The sequence below is a fragment of the Ranitomeya imitator genome, chromosome 4 (assembly GCF_032444005.1).
Source record: "Ranitomeya imitator isolate aRanImi1 chromosome 4, aRanImi1.pri, whole genome shotgun sequence".
NCBI lineage: Eukaryota > Metazoa > Chordata > Amphibia > Anura > Dendrobatidae > Ranitomeya > Ranitomeya imitator.
Genome location: NC_091285.1, coordinates 42,671,365 through 42,692,578, shown reverse-complemented (window position 1 = coordinate 42,692,578; position 21,214 = coordinate 42,671,365). Strand labels below are relative to the sequence as shown.

General features: G+C 43.2%; 1 protein-coding gene across 2 annotated transcripts in view; it reads right to left on the bottom strand.

Moving 5' to 3' along the window:
* Nucleotides 1-21,214, bottom strand: part of RNF130 (ring finger protein 130) — a 292,094-nt gene that overhangs the window by 131,343 nt on the left and 139,537 nt on the right. The gene's annotated exons all lie outside the window — the stretch shown is intronic.

Here is a 21,214-nt window from a genome sequence, read left to right as displayed (position 1 = left end):
AGTAAAAACGCAACGTGTAAACATAGCCTAAGGCGGACAGTACAAGGATGCATTACATGCATTTTGAGCGTTGGTTTTTTTGGGGGGCCTGGGTAATTGCAGAAAAAAAACGTAAGGGGAACATGTCGATTCGTGCTGTCCAAACTGCGAACAGCATGACTGAGCCTGTGTGCGTGCGCTGACGTTTCAGAGGAAACATGGACCGTACCCCTACAGGTGACTGACGGGTCTCTACTAATGATGAGCGAATATACTCGTTACTCGAGATTTCCCGAGCACGCTCGGGGGTCCTCTGAGTATTTTTTAGTGCTCGGAGATTCAGTTTTCATCACCTCAGCTGAATGATTTACATCTGTTAGCCAGCATAAGTACATGTGGGGGTTGCGTGGTTGCTAGGGAACCCCCACATGTACTTATGCTGGCTAGTAGCTGTAAATCATCCAGCTGCGGCAAGAAAAACTAAAGCGTGCTCGGGAAATCTCGAGTAACGAGTATATTCGCTCATCAGTAGTCTATACCTATGTGACCACGTTCGAATGTCCTGTCGATCAGCTAGAGAGTTTCAGGAAGAGCTGGATGGAGGTTGTGCCAAACTAGTTTTGTCTTTATGGGCCCTGGTCGGATCTTTGAACTATGCTTTCTTCGAAACGCTGGAAAGTTTCAGAGAAAAACATACCTAGCCATAATTGTGCAGCCAGCATCCCATTCATGCTGTCGGCTGTTTGGGCAGCCGGGACCGACTGACAGCTCTAATTATTAAAAAATAAGAAATAGGATGGAGGTCCCAGGGGTCTCTGAACAACAGATCCATTGACACAGAAAAGCATCAGGCGAGTTTTTTCAGCACATCAGAGTAGAGTTGGACATGTCCCAACTCTCGGTCTTATATGGACATGCAAATGGCGCCATAAAATATATTTCCAAGGGTCGTCCATGGAAAACACTGACGAAAAACAGTGACATCCCAAAGAGGACAAAATAGAGGGAGGTCGGTCCACTAACGTAGATAAAGGTGCCCAAACAACTATGGCTGAATCATTCTTGTAGTCTTTCCTGGAGGAAATCTATGATGGTGCAACAAAAATCCTAATTTTGAGCTGAGCATCGGTAATTAAGCCAAATCAATAAACAATTAGAATGAATATATAATTAATTACATCATTAAATAAACTAGATATCATAAATGAACATTGCCGCCTCCACGCAAACTAGATGGCTACCACTTGTGGCTTAGTAACAGTGGCTTGCAATTTTTTTTTTTTTACAGGAGGGGGTGTTCAGAAATCTACATTTATTTCATAGCAGGGCTTCCTGTGCCAGTAGATAAAACATTTTAGCCTACCAGTATCTCTCACCAGCAGGACCTTTAAAGTGACACCGGCTGCACGATACACAAGCTATTTTTGGCCACGAAGTTAGGATGCCTAAATGTACAACATGGTTTTTTTTTCATGAAATTTACTGGTGAGGTCAGATGATAGAAAAAATATATATATATAAAGCAAACATATAACGCGTCAATATGATATTGGTGCAGGTGTAAATGCTGGGACTCCACTGATAGCTAGAAAAAAGAAACAACAACACTAGGGAAGCGCCATGACACTTCACCTTCGCATTATCCGGGATGAAACTGGGAAAGCCACTGCCACCGCTAATGGACTCCGGTCATTGCTGGATATCAAAGATGCCCAGTGAGGGATCAATCAGCCGTTATAGGGCTCTGGTTACTAGTCTCCACTCCATAAATCTATATGTTAGAGGGCAACGTTAATGGAAACATACAATTTCTTCCTTAATTGTTTACCTATAGAATAAAAATTCAAAATTAGTCAAAGGGGAAAAAAAAGCTAATCGTACATGAGAACTGTAAAACACAGATTCTATTCCGCAGAAAAACTCCTGCTGCAAAACAGACACGTGTGAACGTCACCCAAAGAAGAATTCTCCGATATTTATGGCCTATCCACAGGTTATGCATGAATTTCTGATAGATATTGTCCCTGACTCTGGAAACAGTACCTCTCAGAAGAATGGCGGTACCCTAACCGTGTCTCACTGCAGCACATATGCAGCGCCCCAGAGATCTGGTCATTGCAGTATGACACTCTGCCAAAAAGGGGAGTGATGGTACGTCTGATAGCACTGAAGGAATTCTACTGACCAGGTATCACCAGCACACATTACACTTCACACTCCGGCCACTAGGGGGAGAAAAAGGCTTTATTTATTGGGCCACTCCTCACACCAATAAAACTAGGGGTTGGATTCAGGCAACATCCCGTGGCAGGGGGTATTGCAGGGAGAAGACACAGGGGGGTCCCTGTCAGGCGTGGGAACCTGGCAGGTGCCTAGCGAACAGAGCAGAACGTAACGGAACCGCGCCTGCACACCCCGCGGCGGTATCCTAAGAGAGAGACACGAAGGGAAGGATATTGTGGAACAGTGAGAAACGAGATCAAGAACAAAGGAGAACCAGTAGGAGTCGTGCCGTGAGACCGAGGCAACATCCTACTGAGGCGCGTAGCCGGTGGCCGGAACACCACGGGAGTAACTGACTCTAGGCCTTACTTCGAACTCCGCAGGACAGTTAATTATAGGTTGGCTGTCTACCTTAAATTTCCTACGAAGACATAGGGGGCAACGCGTGGAGAGGGGCGTCTCTAGGGTCCCGGAAGAGCTCCGAGCCTTCCCGTCATACGGGTGCATCCTAGCCATAACATACTGGGGGATGAAAAACTAGTAACATCTGGAACAAGCGAGAGAGAATTAGAAAGAACGAACGAACGAGAACAGCAGTTGTGAGGACTATTCCGAATGCTCAGCAGGGTAGCACTACAACACACAGGCGCTAGTGGTAGGCACTGATTTCCACCTGCAAAGGGAACTCTGGATGTGCCCATCGGACCGGCCGGTCTCAGAAAGCCCTGTTAAGCGTGCTCTGGATTGAGGATCCTGAAGTCTTCAGTAAAGAGGTAAAGAGACTGCAACCTTGTGTCCTCGGTATTGACTGCACCTCACACCATCACCATCCACCTTATTGGGAAGCCCTGGGGACATACTTCACCTGTGGGAAGGTATACCATCCAGCAGCCATTCCATCACCCCAGCGGACCCCACAGCAGCGTCGGTCACCCTGACCGAACACCACAGGTGGCGTCACGAAACCTTGACAGACTCCCATCACCCTTTTATTGGACACCCCTTAGCAGGGTCACGGACCGGGTCTAGCCACCGTGACAGCCTCAGAACCGAACCAGAGAGGCCCGGTACTGAGAACTCGTGGCCCTGTGTCTGGGGGAGCTCCACATACATAGCTATCCTCATTGACTTTGCCATGAGACAGTCTCTAGACTGGTGCACAACTAAGAGGTGGGACCTCAATTTATCAGGTATGTCTTAAACGTCTGAGATGAGAATACCCCAAAAAAAGGTTAAAAAAAGAAAGGCTTATGCAGTCTCCAGGAGGAATCGTTGCAGTTTCCTTACCCAGAGTCCAAGAAAAGGCAAAACAGCTGTATAAAACCTTATCAATATGTAGAGTGAAAGCCGCCATACAACAGAGCCAGCATGATATCTCCCACCCTCTAATTAAAATGAGACGACTCTGCTGACTTTGTCCTGGTCTATGAAGCAAAGCTGAAAGGGAGCTGCATTAAACAGAAAAATGAGTGTTATGGGACACCACCAAAAAAATAAAAAAGGTTTATAATAAAATCGCAAATTAATATAATATGCAATTTTTGGTGCCATTTTGTGAGCAAGATGCGGCAGTCTGGTTGGATGTCCGAAGCAAATCCTCTACTTCTGCTCTGGTTTACTAAGTGATTCTTAGAACAACAGGAAATCAGACTAAAAGATTATATTCTGCTTTTCAATTTGGTTTAAACATTTTTTTTCAAGCAAATATTCGTGAAAAGCTTTTAGAAGTAGGAAGAGAGTAAATACACAACCACCTCCAAGACTGCGGTAGATTACATCAGTGTAGGGCTTGAAAAAACAATGCATTACCATAATCATTCTTGAGGCGTTTCATCCATTGTCAGAAAAGCATTGTTCCTACTTAAAACCAAATAAAGAAAAAAAATACTAGAAAAAAAAAAAATCAGAATTTAAATTTACCAACTGGAGTCCTTTTATTCCTCCTAGCTAATAGCTGCATCTTCTCCTTTAGAACATTTGAGCAGTTCAAAGGGAGAATCTCGAGTTCTGCCACCTCCTCATTAAACATTCATCCGCTCAAGCTTTTTCACCGCATAAAAATTTCATCAAGTTTCGCCTGACCTTTAGAAAATAGTCAGAGAAAAAAGAAAGGTCGTTTCTCACATAGCAGCTTGTCTAATGCGCGATATGTATTTAATTTTTTTTTTTCATTTTGTGAACGGGGAAGCTTGCTTTGTTGCAAACCTTGGTGCTGTACATTAAACCGGTGATCTTCCATGCTGTTCTTTTCACGTTTGCCACCTGATTAAGTTTCAAGGGGGAAAATTCTATAGTTCAGAAGACAGCTGACTGCTATATATAGGTATACATACTGATCTGGCATAGCATTAATACCACTAACAATTGGGGATTCAATTGATTATCTTGTGACGAAGAAACTTCTCAAGGTGTCAAGATATATTGGGCAACAAGTGAACAATCAGTTCTTGAAGTTTGTGTTGGAAGAAAAAATGGGTGAATGTAAAAATCGGGCGACTATCTAGAGGTGCCAAATTGTGATAGCTAGATAACTGGGTTGCAGCATCTCCAATACAGCAAGTCTGGTGCAGTGTACCCAATAACTGGTCCAATTAAGTCCTCAAAACCACATTCAAGAAGTTTATTAACTCTTCAGGAGCTTCACAGAAATTAAAGCAACGTGAAAGGAAAATAATTTACATTTACCTTTTCACAAATTTTGCTTTAGCCCCTATTATTCTTTATTTTCTCAAGTGTAACAGGAGAAAATGGATACCAAAATGTGTTGTGCAATTTCTCCCGAGTACGCAGATACCCTATATGTGGGGGAAAACTACTGTTTGCGCGTATGGCAGGGCTTGGAAAGACAAGGAGCACAGTTTGACCTTTCGAACGAAAAAAAAATGGCTGGAATCAAGAGCGGACGCCATGTTGTGTTTCGAGAGCCCCTGATGTATCTACAATGTGGAAACATCCCAAAACTGACCCCATTTTGGAAATTAGACCCCTCAAGGAACGTATCTAAATGTCTGGTGAGCACATTGAACCCACAGGTGCTTCACAGACGTTTATAACAGATACGCAAAATTAAAAATCAAATTTTTCCCACAAAAATGTTCTTTATCCTCAATTTTTGTTTTCACAGGGATAACCGGAGAAAATGGACCCCAAAGTTGTTGTTCAATTTCTACCAAGAACGTCAATACTCATGTGTGGCAGAAAGCAACTGTTTGGGTGCACAGCAGGGCTCAGAAAGGAAGGATTGATGTTTTTGAATGCAGACTTTGATGGATTTATCTGCAGGTATCATGTCGCGTTTGGCCACTAATGTGCCTAAACAGTGGAAATCTCCCACAAGTTACCATATTTTAGAGACTAGACGCCTCAATGAATTTATCTATATGTGTGGTAAGCACCTTGAACCCACACGTGCTTTTCTGAATTTTACAACGTTGAACTGCAAAAATGAAAACAATATAAATATTTTTCCCACAAAAATATTGTTTTAGCCCCAATTTTTTTATTTTCACAAGGACAGAAAGAGAAAATAGGCCCCAAAATTTGTTGTGCAATTTCTCTTGAGTGTACATACCCCATATGTGGTTGATAACTACCATACTTTTGAGGTACAGTGCAAAGCTCAGAAGGGAAGAAGCGCCATATTGGAGTTCAGATTTTGCTGGAATAGTTTGAGAGTGCCATGTCACATTGGCAGAGCCCCTGAGGTTCCACAACATCAAAAACCTCATTTTACAAACTACACCCCCCCCCCCCCAGTCCCAATGAATTAATCTAGAGGTGCAGTAAGAATGTTGACACCACATGTGCTTCACAGAATTTTATATATTGGGCGGTGAAGAATGAATAATTACATTTTTACCACTAAAATGTTGTTTTAGCACCAGATTTTACATTTTCATATAGGGAAATGGGTAAAAATGGCATAACAATTTGTCACACAATATCTGATGAACATAGAAATACCCCATATGTGGCTGTACAGTACTGCTTACCCACATGGCGAGACTCGGGAGGGACAGAGCGCTATTTGCCTCCTGGAGTTAAGAATTTCCTAGAATAGTATCACGGATTGGATACTAAGGTAAAAAACCTGAAAGTGGACCCTCTGGGTCACGGCTCCAGAGCCCCCGAGGGTGAGCGTACCAGATGGATCCACCCCCTATACAGGGAGTGTTAGGAGCAGGCCCAAGGGGGATGAAATCACAACTGCAGGAGCCAAAGGGATGACTGGGGCAAAACAAAGAAAAGCGGACACGGGTAACAAAAAGGGAAAGAAGAATCAGGAATGGAGGGTGGCTGGAAGCTGGGAGCTGGAAAGGAAGGGAAAAAACAAATGGTAAACGGTGGATACGCTAAAGGACTAGGGAAACCTAAAAGCTAAAGAAATTCAGGAGAAAAGGACTACTGAGACACAGAGCAGACAATAGGACAGGACAAGGATGGGACAATAGGTATGGAGGAAACAGGACAACCATGGAAAAGGAAAAACTAACAGGCTAGCAAGAAGGGGAAAAAGGCACAGGGCTAGCGAGTGAGCAGCAGAGTCACGGGACCCGAGGACTAAAAAGGGACAGGGCAGGCGCCGCTACGACGACGATACACAGGCGTCTTACCTGGGTAGACGCCGAACAGAAATACCCAGTGGGCGCCGCCATGTTGGGGTGGAGCCACCAGGTCACGACCTCCCAGAAACCCTGGCGGTGGAAGTAGCGCTACTGCGCATGCGCAAACTGCCGTGAGCCCGAGAAGCCGGGCGGAATGCAGCGAGGGACCATGTCGGGAGCATGCCAGCTGAGGAAGGTATCGGAGGACGTGACAAATAGTTTGCGGACTCTATATACAGAGCCCCTAAGTGTTAGAGGAGTACAACCCCCCCCCCCCCCCCTCAAATGGCCCCATTTTGAAAATTATACCCCTTTGGGAATTTATTCTATTAGTTGTAATGACGATTTGACTCCATGGGTGTTTTCCAGAAACAAGCAGCAGTGGGTATTGCTGACTGAAAATTGCAAATCTGCTATTACAGTGCCCAGTACGCTATAATGCCCAGTATGCTGTAGTGCCCAGTAGGTTGTAGTACTCAGTACGTTTTAGTGCCCAGTACATTTTAGTGCTCATTACATTTTAGTACTCAGCACATGCTTCTGGAGACATGCACCCGTAAATTAGGAAGCTCTCATCGCTACAGAAATGCAAAATATGAGGACACTAAATGTAATTTAGGCACACCATGGGGCTCAGAATGGAGGGGACATTTGTATTTGTGAGAGCATAATTTGCTAAATTTCTTTTGGGGGCAAGGAGCCATAGTGCTTGTCCAGAGTCTTTATGCTAACAGTGACTTTGAAGCCACTAGATTTCCATTAACAGATGATAGAACTGAGTGGGGACTTGCTTTTTTTGTGGATCGAGTTGAATCTTTTATTGGGAATATTTTATATAACATTTTGGATCACATTTATCCTGCTCTCTACACTGAGCACTTACATCAAGGTTTCCATTTAAATCTCTAAGTGATGTGATTCAGATGAAACCACTGAGGGATCCATTCACTATAATGAGGCAGAAGAGGCTGTGAATTGCGATAACCTTACTGATGTCACCGCTCGCCTCAGCAGCTGGATACACATGCTACTCTCAGTGTGTTCCATCTGCCGTGGTGAGCGGTCACATTAATGTTACTGATGTCACCGCTCACCATAGTCTCCATGTGTAGCAGTGTCGGGGGTCGTCGTAGGATGGCTTTAAGGTGGACCACTTTGGATTATTATTTTTTTTTTAATGGTAATACATGGGTAAAAGAGGGAGGGTGCTTTTTACAATTAAAGGACTTATCTTTGTGTGTGATTATTTCTTTTGACTACAGGGGTAATGGGGGTGTCTGATAGACACCTCCCTATTATTAACCCCTGGGCTTGTTGTCAGCGGACATTACACAGCTGACATCAACCCCAAAACCATTACCTCGATTGCCAACGCATCAGCTCAATCAGGAAGTGCCGAGGCTAAGCGCCAGATTTGACACATCTAACGGATGTGCCATTTCTGAGGTGGCTGAGGGCTGGTTTTATTAGTCTGAAAGGTGGCCTATAACCATGACCCCTTCCCGGCCTATTAATAAAATGGGGGGGGACCCCACAACATTTTTTTTCTAATAATTACTCATTTAATAGGTTACATAAGGCTAGTTTATTATATTCATGGGGCTTGTGGCACAAAATATCCACAGGACATCTATCCTATTTATTCTATCTATATCTGTATATAAGATTCTTTATTAGTTTGTAAACTAGCTTGAAATTGCATAATTACTGTATGTAAAAGCTGATGTTAAAATCAAATTGCATACGGATACGGATATAGAGGCTAGGTGAGGAAAATTGCATTGTACTAGTATGTCACTCGTCCCAGTTTTCTGGATCAACAACGGTCTGATTTTTTTTTTTATTTGTTCATGTGACTCCAGCCTAATTTGCCAGTGCTGCACTGACCCAAGCCCCTTAAACCATGCTCCGCATGGGTCACCATGGCAACGATCGGCACCCCCCGCAGCGTTACCCCAGCCCCCCTCTCTTCCTGTCTTCTAAATGCTGCGATCGATATCGATCGCAGCATTTCCCGGAATAAACTGCCGGGAGCATGTTAGCTGAACACCCGGCGGCGATCGCCATGACGTATATATACTTAATTGGTTGGGAGTCCTTCTCTTCCATGATGTATAGCTATGTCTGTCGTGAAGGGGTTAATGTCATTTGCAGATTCTTTGTAAATGTTCAGTACATGTAATAGATGGGAAGGAGAGATTACAACTGAAGTTTCTATTGCAGACTATGCTGAAAGAAGTAGGCGAAGCAAGACATCTGACTGGCACAATGGAGTGGGATAGATAGGCAATAGGACAATATTTCAAGTTAATCAAAGTAGGAAGAATAGGACATTTAGAAATAACACCAAGCATGTCTCCAGCAAAGAAAGTATAATTTACGTCTAACATAGTAACATAGTAACATAGTTAGTAAGGCCGAAAAAAGACATTTGTCCATCCAGTTCAGCCTATATTCCATCATAATAAATCCCCAGATCTACGTCCTTCTACAGAACCTAATAATTGTATGATACAATATTGTTCTGCTCCAGGAAGACATCCAGGCCTCTCTTGAACCCCTCGACTGAGATCGCCATCACCACCTCCTCAAGCAAGCAATTCCAGATTCTCACTGCCCTAACAGTAAAGAATCCTCTTCTATGTTGGTGGGAAAACCTTCTCTCCTCCAGACGCAAAGAATGCCCCCTTGTGCCCGTCACCTTCCTTGGTATAAACAGATCCTCAGCGAGATATTTGTATTGTCCCCTTATATACTTATACATGGTTATTAGATCGCCCCTCAGTCGTCTTTTTTCTAGACTAAATAATCCTAATTTCGCTAATCTATCTGGGTATTGTAGTTCTCCCATCCCCTTTATTAATTTTGTTGCCCTCCTTTGTACTCTCTCTAGTTCCATTATATCCTTCCTGAGCACCGGTGCCCAAAACTGGACACAGTACTCCATGTGCGGTCTAACTAGGGATTTGTACAGAGGCAGTATAATGCTCTCATCATGTGTATCCAGACCTCTTTTAATGCACCCCATGATCCTGTTTGCCTTGGCAGCTGCTGCCTGGCACTGGCTGCTCCAGGTAAGTTTATCATTAACTAGGATCCCCAAGTCCTTCTCCCTGTCAGATTTACCCAGTGGTTTCCCGTTCAGTGTGTAATGGTGATATTGATTCCTTCTTCCCATGTGTATAACCTTACATTTATCATTGTTAAACCTCATCTGCCACCTTTCAGCCCAAGTTTCCAACTTATCCAGATCCATCTGTAGCAGAATACTATCTTCTCTTGTATTAACTGCTTTACATAGTTTTGCATCATCTGCAAATATCGATATTTTACTGTGTAAACCTTCTACCAGATCATTAATGAATATGTTGAAGAGAACAGGTCCCAATACCGACCCCTGCGGTACCCCACTGGTCACAGCGACCCAGTTAGAGACTATACCATTTATAACCACCCTCTGCTTTCTATCACTAAGCCAGTTACTAACCCATTTACACACATTTTCCCCCAGACCAAGCATTCTCATTTTGTGTACCAACCTCTCGTGCGGCACGGTATCAAACGCTTTGGAAAAATCGAGATATACCACGTCCAATGACTCACCGTGGTCCAGCCTATAGCTTACCTCTTCATAAAAACTGATTAGATTGGTTTGACAGGAGCGATTTCTCATAAACCCATGCTGATATGGAGTTAAACAGTTATTCTCATTGAGATAATCCAGAATAACAATGTGTCTAGAATACACTATATGCTTCTGTACAGTACTCGGCCTGGTCGATTTTAACTTTTGCAATATATATTTGTATAGCTGCCTGTTTTATTTATTTATTTTTTTACATCATTATTAGCTGACCTCTAGCAGAGCTCAACCCTCCTGCACAACCGAGTTTGTAATTACTAGGCAGAGCGGAGCGGTGTTTGTTGCCTGTTGCTGACAAATCAATAAAGGAAAACTGCAAATGCCTCCCTAATGATTCATATTGCAGAGGATTATCTTCTGCCATATGTATCAACATAGCAGAAGATAATTTTCTTCCATAAGCATCAATTTCATATCACTCATTTCTCTGCAGCAGGCAATAAACACCGCTCATCTCTGTACTGCCTAGTTCTATCATGTTCCACTCAGGAGTAATGCAGGAGAATTGATCTCAGAGAAAGCAGCTAACAATTATGTAAAAACACACAGGCCGCTATAGTGATGTAGTTGGCAGAAGATAAAATCGGTCAGGAAGGGGACCGATTCAGGAGCAGAAAGTGGCAGAAGCATATAGTGAATTCTCCATTTAGATTAGCTTGATAGTAACTCAGAGTTACAGGAGAGAGAGGAGGGGGTCTGCAGCACTAAGGAGAAGCAAGTGCTGCTGGTAAATTAAGTTTTAGGAGATAAGAATGGGACCACCCATTCTGCTATGTGAAGCTGGATGCAAAGGGGAAGATGGAGATTAAAACCACAAAAGGTACAAGAAAGAAACTGCATGTTGGGCTTGGCCTGTATATTAACAAAAAATATGAATTAGCTGTGGTTTGTAAAAAAATAGAGATTGTGGTAAAAGGGAATAACCCATTTAAGCATTTGTGCATATCTAATTTTAATTTCAAAACTATTTAACAGAAAACAGCATTACAATTTTTTTTTTAAATTAATAATAGAAATTAATAAAGATGAATTAATGTTTGAAAACAAAGGAATTTGATTTGATTTGGGTTTTGCTTATTTGCACAGCTATTCTGCTATTGATGCTGCCAACAAGCAAACCTTGGCAGACGGAGAGGTTTCATTCCTGGAGGGGACAGCGAGCTGCGCACAATGAGACATGGATGTGTGTGCCCTTCTAGGAAAACAATTTTCACTTAATAAACTGCTGAATTGCTAAATGTTCCTAGCTCTTGCTTAAAAGGACATTATTCTGGATTTGTACCCATTGTAAAAATTATTTTAGAATGCTAAAAATTAGTGAGGATACAGCTGGTTATTATTACAGTGAAATTTCTGTAATCTGGTATCAAGCCTAGAACTGGCTGATAATCCAAAGACTCACTAAAAGCAAAAACTAGACGTCATTATTTTATTGAATGATTTCTATATTATCTATACACACGTGGACAAAAATTGTTGGTACCCCTCCACTAAAGTAAGAAACACCCACAATGGTCACTGAAAATAACTTGAAACTCACAGAATAAATATTGAACTTAAAATCAACTAATGGAAATAAGATCAGACATTGCTTTTTGAATTGTGGCTCAACAGAAGAATAATTAAAAAAAAATAATGAAAATTAAATGGACACAAATTATGGCACCCATAGAGAAGACTGAAATCTTTTTACCAAATAGGGTTTTCCCAGGAGAGAATCCTTTTAAGGTAAGGGGGCGAAAAATTCAGACAGTTTGTTCTTTCAGACTCTTGGGATATAGATCCTATCATACAATACACCAAAGGATGATAGAGACTAATGAATATAGGGTTATTCCCAAGAAACAAAACAAGACACTGCTTTTTATCAACCGCTTCCCGCCCGCCCACTGTAGATAAATGTTGGTATTTGCTGGGCTTTGTGCAGCGCCGATGATTCCCTACGGTCGGCGGTTTCTCAGTGCTCTGGACCCCCAGGGTCCTGCAAGCATTGCAATTGTGGTGCAAAGCGATAGCGCAGACAGGCGACATCATTAGAACCCGGTTGGATCAGGTCCTATATGATGCAATCATGGCATTTAGAAGATAGCTCCATCTTTTACCTCTCCGGCGCCCCCCATGACGTGATCACGGAGAGCCGAGTGTTGTCAAAGCTTATAGACCTCCTGATCTGCCAGGTATGGTGGCCTGGCAGTTTTCATGCATTGCAGTACATGTGTATTGCAATGCATGAGACCAGTAACCAGTCATAACATTTGAAGTCCCATGCAAGGGCTAAGTAAAAAAAAAAAAGCTCAAATGTTTTTAAAACTTAAAAAAAAAAATCATAAAAAGAAAAAATATTACATCAATAAATATGTATACGTATGTAAAAACATATTTGGTATCGCTGGATCTGGAAAGACCTGATCTATGAAACTGCCACACTAGTTAATCCTTTCAATGAACACCATGAAAAATAATTAAAAAATGAGGCAAAAAAATGCTTTTTCATCATATCGACGGAAATAAGTGGAATAAAACATGATAAAAAACTAATGCAAATAAAAATGGTACCACTGGAAAAAGTCATCTTGTCCCACAAAAAAACAAGCCACCATACAGATCCATCAGAGGAGAAATGCATTTTATAGCTCTCAGAATAAAGTGATGCAAAAACATTTTTTTTTCTAAAAATTAGATTTTTTTTCGTGTAAAAGCATCAGACATACAAAATTATATAAATGTGGCATTGCTGTAATCGTACTGACCAGGAGAATAAAGCTGCCGGTTTTACCACATGCAGAACGGCATTAAAAAGTCACTCAAAAATCAAATCCTGAAACTTCAACTAGTCTCACAAAAAAACAAGCCATCAGATGACTCTGTGGGTCAAAATATGGAACAATTACAGCTCTCAAAATATGGTGATGCAAAAACTGTTTATTTTTTTTTGTATTAAAAGCGTTTTTTAGTGTGTGACAGCAGCCAAACATACAACCTGATATAAATCTGGTATCACTATAATCGCAACGACCTAAAGAATAAAGTCATCTAATCACTTATACCGCATGAGGAACGGCGTAAAAAAATCAATAAAACCAATTCTTCATCTGTTGTTGATTTGTTCAAAAGATCGCAGTAAGGCTTGACTAACATTTATCCTGCACTCTGTGCTGAGCGCTTACACTGGAAGATTCCCTATAATGAGGCAGATGGCAGCACCGTGGATGCCATCTGGCCTATGATCCTGCAGTGCCAGTCTTTCTAGGTGTGCACAAAAAAGTGGTCGGCCAAAATTTTGTGCACTTCTGAAAAGGACACCGCTAAACAGATGCCAGATGGAGTCTAGAGTAACTCTGTTGCCTCATTATAGTGAATGGATCCCACTGGGGTTTCATCTGAATCACGTCACTCAGAGATTTAGATGGAAACTCCAAAATAAATGCTCAGCGTAGAGCGCCGGATAAAGGTGATCCCAAGCGTTATGTAAAATGTTTCCAATAAAAGCTTCAACTCAATCCACAAGAAAAGCAAGTCCCCACTCAGAGTTGTAATCTGTTAACGGAAGAATAGAGGGCTTACACGTTACTGGTAGTACTATGGAACGAGCCATAGCTCCTTGCCCCCAAAAGAAATAAAACTAATTCTGAACTCCCAAATCCAAATGCCCCTCTCCCTTCTTAGCCTCAGTGTGCCTAAACCACATTCAGTGTCCACATGTTTGGCATTTCTGTAGTGATGAGAGCCCACCTAATTTACAGGTGCGTGTCTCCAGAAGCATGAGCAAGAAAGATGTATGGGTCCTACAATGTACTGGGTCCTACAATATATGGGCACTAGAATGGAAGATTACCAATTTTCGCTCAGCAACATCCACTGATGCATTTTTCTGGGAACACACCCATGGACTCAATCGTTTTTGTGGTAAATGTAATTATTTTCTTCACCACCCAATGGTATTATCATGCAGTTGCAGTGCAGTACAGCGCAACCTCCAACAGGGGGAGCTTGGAAGGCAGCCAAACTGCACACACAGAGCAACTGAACAGACGCCACCTAGTGGCGAGAGCGAGGTCAGGAAAGCCAAGTCAGCACAAGACAGCACAACAGTACAAAAGGATTTAGACAGAATGGATAGTCAGGACGTAGCAAGGGATCAGTAAACCAGGACGGGAAAAATATGGTACAATAGGGACAAACTGAAACGGAGTGAAAAAGCCAAGCCAGGAGGTCAGAACCAGAGAGTCAAGAAGATCTACAGACAAAGAGACACTGGGAAAGGGAAGGCAGGGGGAGATAACAGACACAGGACAAGTCAGGGTTCACAGTAGGACAAATCAAGGGCTTCCAGAGTCAGGTTCACACGCCAAAGACAGAGCTATAGCTGACACCACCCTCAGGATACCTGGGAGCTAAATAGCAAACCCGAGCCCAGAATGAGGCAGAGCAAAGTTAACCCTTGACATGATCCACCCAGAGGAAGAGCAGACAGGACTAAATTCCGGAACGGATCATGACAGGTATAAAATTCTGTGACACACCTGTGGTGTCAATATGATCACTGCACCCCTAGATTAATTCATTGAGAGGTGTAATTTGGAAAATGGGGTCACTTATAGGGGTTCTGCTGTTATGGCCCTTCAGGGGCTCTCCCAGTGGGTCATGCTAACCACAAACCATACCAGCAAAATCTGCCCTATAATATGGCGCTCCTTCCCTTCTGAGCTTTGGCACTGTGCCTCAAAAGTACCCTAGTTTCCGACCACTTATGGGGTACTGATGCAATCAAGAGAAATTGCGCAATACATTCTACTGTTTTTTCCTCCCTGTTACCCCTTTTGAAAACTACAAACTTTGGGGCAAAGCAACATTTTAGTGGAAAAAAGGGTAATATTTAATTTATTCAGCCCAATGTTATATAAGTCTATGAATCGCCTAGTGGTTAAAAATACTCACTACTCCCTTAGATGAATTTCTTGAGAGGTGTAGTTTCACAAACAGGGTCACTTGTGGAGATTTCTGTTTGGCATATTTTGGCTCTTCAAATGTGACATGGTGTCCGCAACCTATTCTAGTAAAAATAGTGCTCCTTCTCATCTGAGTCCTGCCATGCACCCAAACAGTAGTTTTCCAGCCCGTATGGGGTGTCGGTGTACTCAGAAGAAATTGCACAACAAATTGTATGGTCCATTTTTTCTTGATACCCTTGTGAAAAAAAAGGGGGCTACAATAACATTTTTGTGGGAAAAATGTGTTAATTAATGTTCATGGCTCAACATCATAAAATTGTGAAGCACCTGGGAGTTTAAGGTGCTCACCACACATGTAGATAAGTTCCCTGAAAGGTCTAGTTTCTAAAATGGTGTCACTTGTGGGAGATTTCCACTGTTTAGGCACATCAGGGGCTCTCCAACATGGCATTTGCTCTCGATTCCAGACAATTTTGCATTCCAAAAATCAAATGGTGCGCCTTCCCTTCAGAGCCCTGCCGTGCACCTAATCAGTAGTTTTACACCATATATGGAGTATCGAAATACTCAGGAGGAATTGCACAACAAATTTTATGGTGTATTTTCTCCTTGTACACTTGTGATAATGCAAAATTTGGGGCTAAAGTAACATTTTTGTGGGAAAAAAGTAAAAACACTTATTATTTCCTTCCACAAATCTTTAGTTTCTGTGAAGCACCTGAAGGAATAATAAACTTCTTGGATGCGGTTTTCAGCAGATGGAGGGGTGCAGTTTTTAGTATGGGGTCACTTTGGGATATTTTCTTTCAAATAGGCCCCTCAAAGTTACTTCAAATGTGATGTTGCCCCTAAAAAAAAAATTGGGTTTTGTAAATGTTGGAAAAATGAGAACTTGCTGATCAACTTTTAACCTTTATAACTTCCTTAACAAAAAAAAAATGTTTAAAAAATTGTGCTGAGGTAAATGTTATTTATTAACTATTTTGTATGACATAACTCTGGTTTAAGGGCAAAAGAATTAAAAGTTTGAAAATTGCAAAATTGTCACCGAATTTCCAATATTTTCAGAAATAAGCACAAGTCATATAGTACAAATGTAATCACTATCATGAAGTACAATATGTCACGAAAAAAAACATCTCAGAATTACTGGCATGAGTTCAAGTGTTCCAGGGTTATTACCCCAAAGGGACACTGGTCAGAATTGTAAAAATTGGCCTCGTTAGGAAGGTGAAACATGCTCTGGAGCAAAAGAGTTAAAAATCTTCTACGGTTCTTGTGATGAAGGGATTTTTTTGTTTCATGGACACCTCTGCAGTCTTTCAGCAATGGCCTGTGTCCTATGCAAAGAGGGCAGCGCTTACAGGTAACGCACTCCGTAACCGCTGCTATTAACCCTGTGTTTCCCCAACTTTTTACTATTGATGCTGCCTATGCAGCATCAATAGTAAAAAAATGTAATGCTAAAAATAATAAAAAAACAAAAACCTGCTATTCTCACCCTCCGTAGTCCGCTGAGCCGCACGTGGCTGCCGCCATCTTCCGTTCCCAGAGATGCATTGCGAAATTACCCAGAAGACTTAGCGGTCTCACGAGACCGCTAAGTCATGTGCGTAATTTCGCAATGCATCCTGGGAATGGAAGATGGCAGCAGCCGCGTGCTCATCGCCTGCGCCAGAGCCTCACTGGATTGGACCTCGGCAGGTGAGTATATAACGATTTTTAATTTGAATTTTTTTTTTTTTTTTTTAACAGGGATATGGTGACCACACTGCTATATACTACATGGGCTATGTAATGTACCACATGGCTGCTATATACTACCTGGCCAGTGTTAGATGCTATGTGGGCTGTGTTATATACTGCGTGGGCTGTGCTATATATTACGTTGGCCAGTGTTATATACTGCGTGGGCTGTGTAATATACCTCGTGGCTGCTATATACTACCTGGCCAGTGTTATATACTGCGTGTGCTGTGCTATATATTACGTGGCCAGTGTTATACACTGCGTGGGCTGTGTAATATACCTCGTGGCTGCTATATACTACCTGGCCAGTGTTATATACTGCGTGGCCTGTGTTATATACTACGTCGCCTGTAATATACTGCATGGCTGCTATATACTGCGTGGGATGTGTTATATAGTACGTGGGCTGTGTTATATACTGGGAGGCCCCTGTCATATATTGCGTTGCCTGTATTAACGCATCGGGCATTCTACAATATGAATGTATGTTTGTATATAGCTCTCCTGCTGTCTGTCTATGAAGTGCACATAGTACATCACCCAGCTTTACACATAGACTTGCCTCTGCACCTAGCATTCACATGGTAAGTCTTTTAACTAACTCCAGCTTACCCTGTGTCATTTATGACGTTGTTTACTCTGGCTTGATTATATGCATCTGGTCCACTCTTAATTCTCTGACCAATATGAACAGAGACCATTCCTCTCTGTTTCACACCTGAATGCACTTAGTTGTACATATATTGCATAGCTCAAGTCTGCATAGACTTCAGTCTGCAGTGTGATTCCTATAAGTGTGTCCTAGAAGTGTGAAGAATATGTAGAATTAAAACCAGAATTCAACCAGAAAAGAACTGAAGGTAACTGGACACAGTCACTGTAAACAATGTTTCTGTTTGTTTTCACTTTCACCCATATGATCCTTCACTTTCTGCTAACTCCCCTGATCCCTACACCAAGTAAGGAACTGTTTATCTCTGCTTCAATCCTCCCCATCCACCTCACCTCCTCCTCAAAACTGTTCCTTAACATACAATCCTCTGTCTCCAAACACAGACAGCCCCCTCATGCCCTCTCCTGCTCCCACCTGCTAACACTTTCTCTGCTCCTTCTCACAGCTGGTGATATCTCTCCAAATCCTGGTCCTCCTCGCCACATTCCCAGTTATTTCTACCTCCCATCCATGCTCTATCACAACCTTCCGTAACCTCTCTAACCTTATACCCATTCACCCAGCCCCCGCTTCCCCAGTCCCACTAACAGGAGCTCTGTGGAACGCTTGCTTTGTCTGCAACAAGCTTTCCTACATCCATGATCTTTTTGTTACTACCAAACTTTCCTTCCTCACCATCACCGAAACCTGGCTCACCCTTTCTGACACAGCCTCCCCTGCTGCACTTTCGTATGGTGGCGTCCACCTTTCTCACACCCCCCGCCCCAGCAGCAAACATGGTGGAGGAGTTGGTTTTCTCCTGTCAGATACCTGCTCCTTCACCCCAATCCCACTGCAACCCTCTGTTACCCTCCCTTCCTTTGAGGTGCAATCTGCGCATCTACTCCCCCTCCAACCGGCTGTCATCTACCGCCCCCCAGGGCCAGCCACCACCTTCTTTGACCACTTCACCACCTGCCTACTTCATTTCCTTTCCGCGGACATCCCTACTATCATCATGGGCGACTTCAACATCCCCATTGACACTTCCCTCTCAGCTGCCACTAAACATCTATCTCTCACTTCCTCCTTCGGCCTCACTCAATGGTCTTCTACAGCCACCCACAAAGATGGCCACACACTGGACCTCATCTTCACCCGCCTCTGCTCCCTATCTAACCTCTCTAACTCACCTCTTCCTCTCTCTGACCACAACCTTCTCACACTCTCTTCCCCCTCCACTCCATGTCTACCATCCCCACCCCACAAACTTTCACACCCTCGCAGAAATCTTAAACACCTTGACCTACAATCATTCTCTGAATCCCTCCTCCCTCTCACATATATAAGTTCCTTACACAATGCGGATGACGCTGCCGCTCTATATAACACCACAATTAGCTGTAGCTTTGAAATCTGCTGCCCCACTTACATATACCAAAGCTCGCAAAATCAACAGACAGCCCTGGCACACCAGCCTGACCAAAGAACTGAGGCGAGCTTCTTGGGCTGCTGAGCGCAGATGGAAAAGATCCCACTCCAACAAGCACTTCATCGCATTCAAATAGTCCCTCACTACTTTCAAGACCACACTCGCCACAGCTAAACAAACCTACTTCTCATCTCTCATATTCTCCCTGTCTCACAACCCTAAACAGTAATTCAACACCTTCAATTCTCTCTTCCGTCCCCCAGCACCTCCTCCCTCCCCACTCATCTCAGCTGAAGACTTTGCCTCATTTTTCAAGCAGAAGATTGATAACATCAGAGACAGTTTTGGTCAACAACCCCCAGAGCCCTTCCTCCCGACTTCCCAGCCCTCCACCTCCAAAACCAACTTCTCCACCATTACAGAAGATCGACTCTCCACTCTACTCTCAAAATCACATCTCACCACCTGTGCACTTGACCCGATCCCATCCCACTTCATCCCAAACCTCACCACAGTCTTCATCCCAAGCCTAACCCATCTCTTCAACCTATCACTAACAACTGGTGTTTTCCCCTCAAGCTTTAAAGATGCCTCAATCACACCTATCCTCAAAAAGCCCTCTCTTGACCAATCCTCTGTAACTAGCTATCGCCCTATATCACTTCTCCCCTATGCCTCCAAGCTACTGGAACAACATGTCTACCTTGAACTGTCCTCCCATCTCTCTTCTTGCTCCCTCTTCGACTGCTTACAATCTGGCTTCCGGTCACACCATTCCACTGAAACTGCCCTAACTAAGGTCACCAATGACCTCTTAACCGCCAAGAGCAAGCAACACTACTCTGTCCTCCTCCTCCTGGACCTGTCGGCTGCCTTTGATACAGTGGACCATTCCCTATTATTAGAGACCCTCTCATCCCTTGGCATCACAGACTTGGCCCTATCCTGGATCTCATCATACCTAACAGACCGGACATTCAGCGTTTCCCACTCAGACACCACCTCCTCACCTCGTTCCCTATCTGTCGGAGTCCCACTAGGTTCAGTCATAGGGCCCCTGCTCTTCTCCATTTACACCTTTGGCCTGGGACAGCTCACAGAATCTCATGGCTTTCAGTATCATCTCTATGCTGATGACACACAGATCTACATCTCTGGACCAGATATCACCTCCTTACTAACCAGAATCCCTCAATGTCTGTCCACCATTTCATCCTTCTTCTCCGCTAGATTTCTGAAACTTAACATGGACAAAACAGAATTCATCATCTTTCCCCCCATCTCACATGACCCCCCCAATGAACCTTTCCATTACAGTAAATGGCTGCCCACTCTCCCCAGTCCCACAAGCTCGCTACCTCAGGGTAATCCTTGATGCTGATCTCCCCTTCAAACCACATATCCAAGCCCTTTCGACTTCCTGTCGACTTCAACTCAAAAATATTTCACAAATCCGTTCATTCCTCAACCAAGAATCTGCAAAAACCCTAGTCCATGCTCTCATCATCTCTCGCCTTGACTACTGCAACCTCTTGCTCTGTGACCTCCCCTCTAACACTCTTGCACCCCTCCAATCTATTCTAAACTCTGCTGCCCGACTAATCCACCTGTCCCCCTGCTATTCCCCAGCTTCTTCCCTCTGTCAATCCCTTCACTGTCTCCTCATTGCCCAGAGACTCCAGTACAAAACCCTAACCATGACGTACAAAGCCATCCACAACCTGTCTCCTCCATACATCTGTGACCTCGTCTCCCGGTACTTTCCTGCATGTAACCTCCGATCCTCACAAGATCTCCTTCTCTACTCCCCCCACGGGCGGGGTTATAGGGCTCAGTATTTAGAGAATTGCTAAAATAGCGATTTCATAAAAATTAAAAGAAGCAACCCAGTAAGGGATACATCGCTGGAATCAGAGTCTCTGCCCCTACATCATACTGCTCTCAGATGGGATAGCAAAAGTCTGATGTCGGATTCCCTTT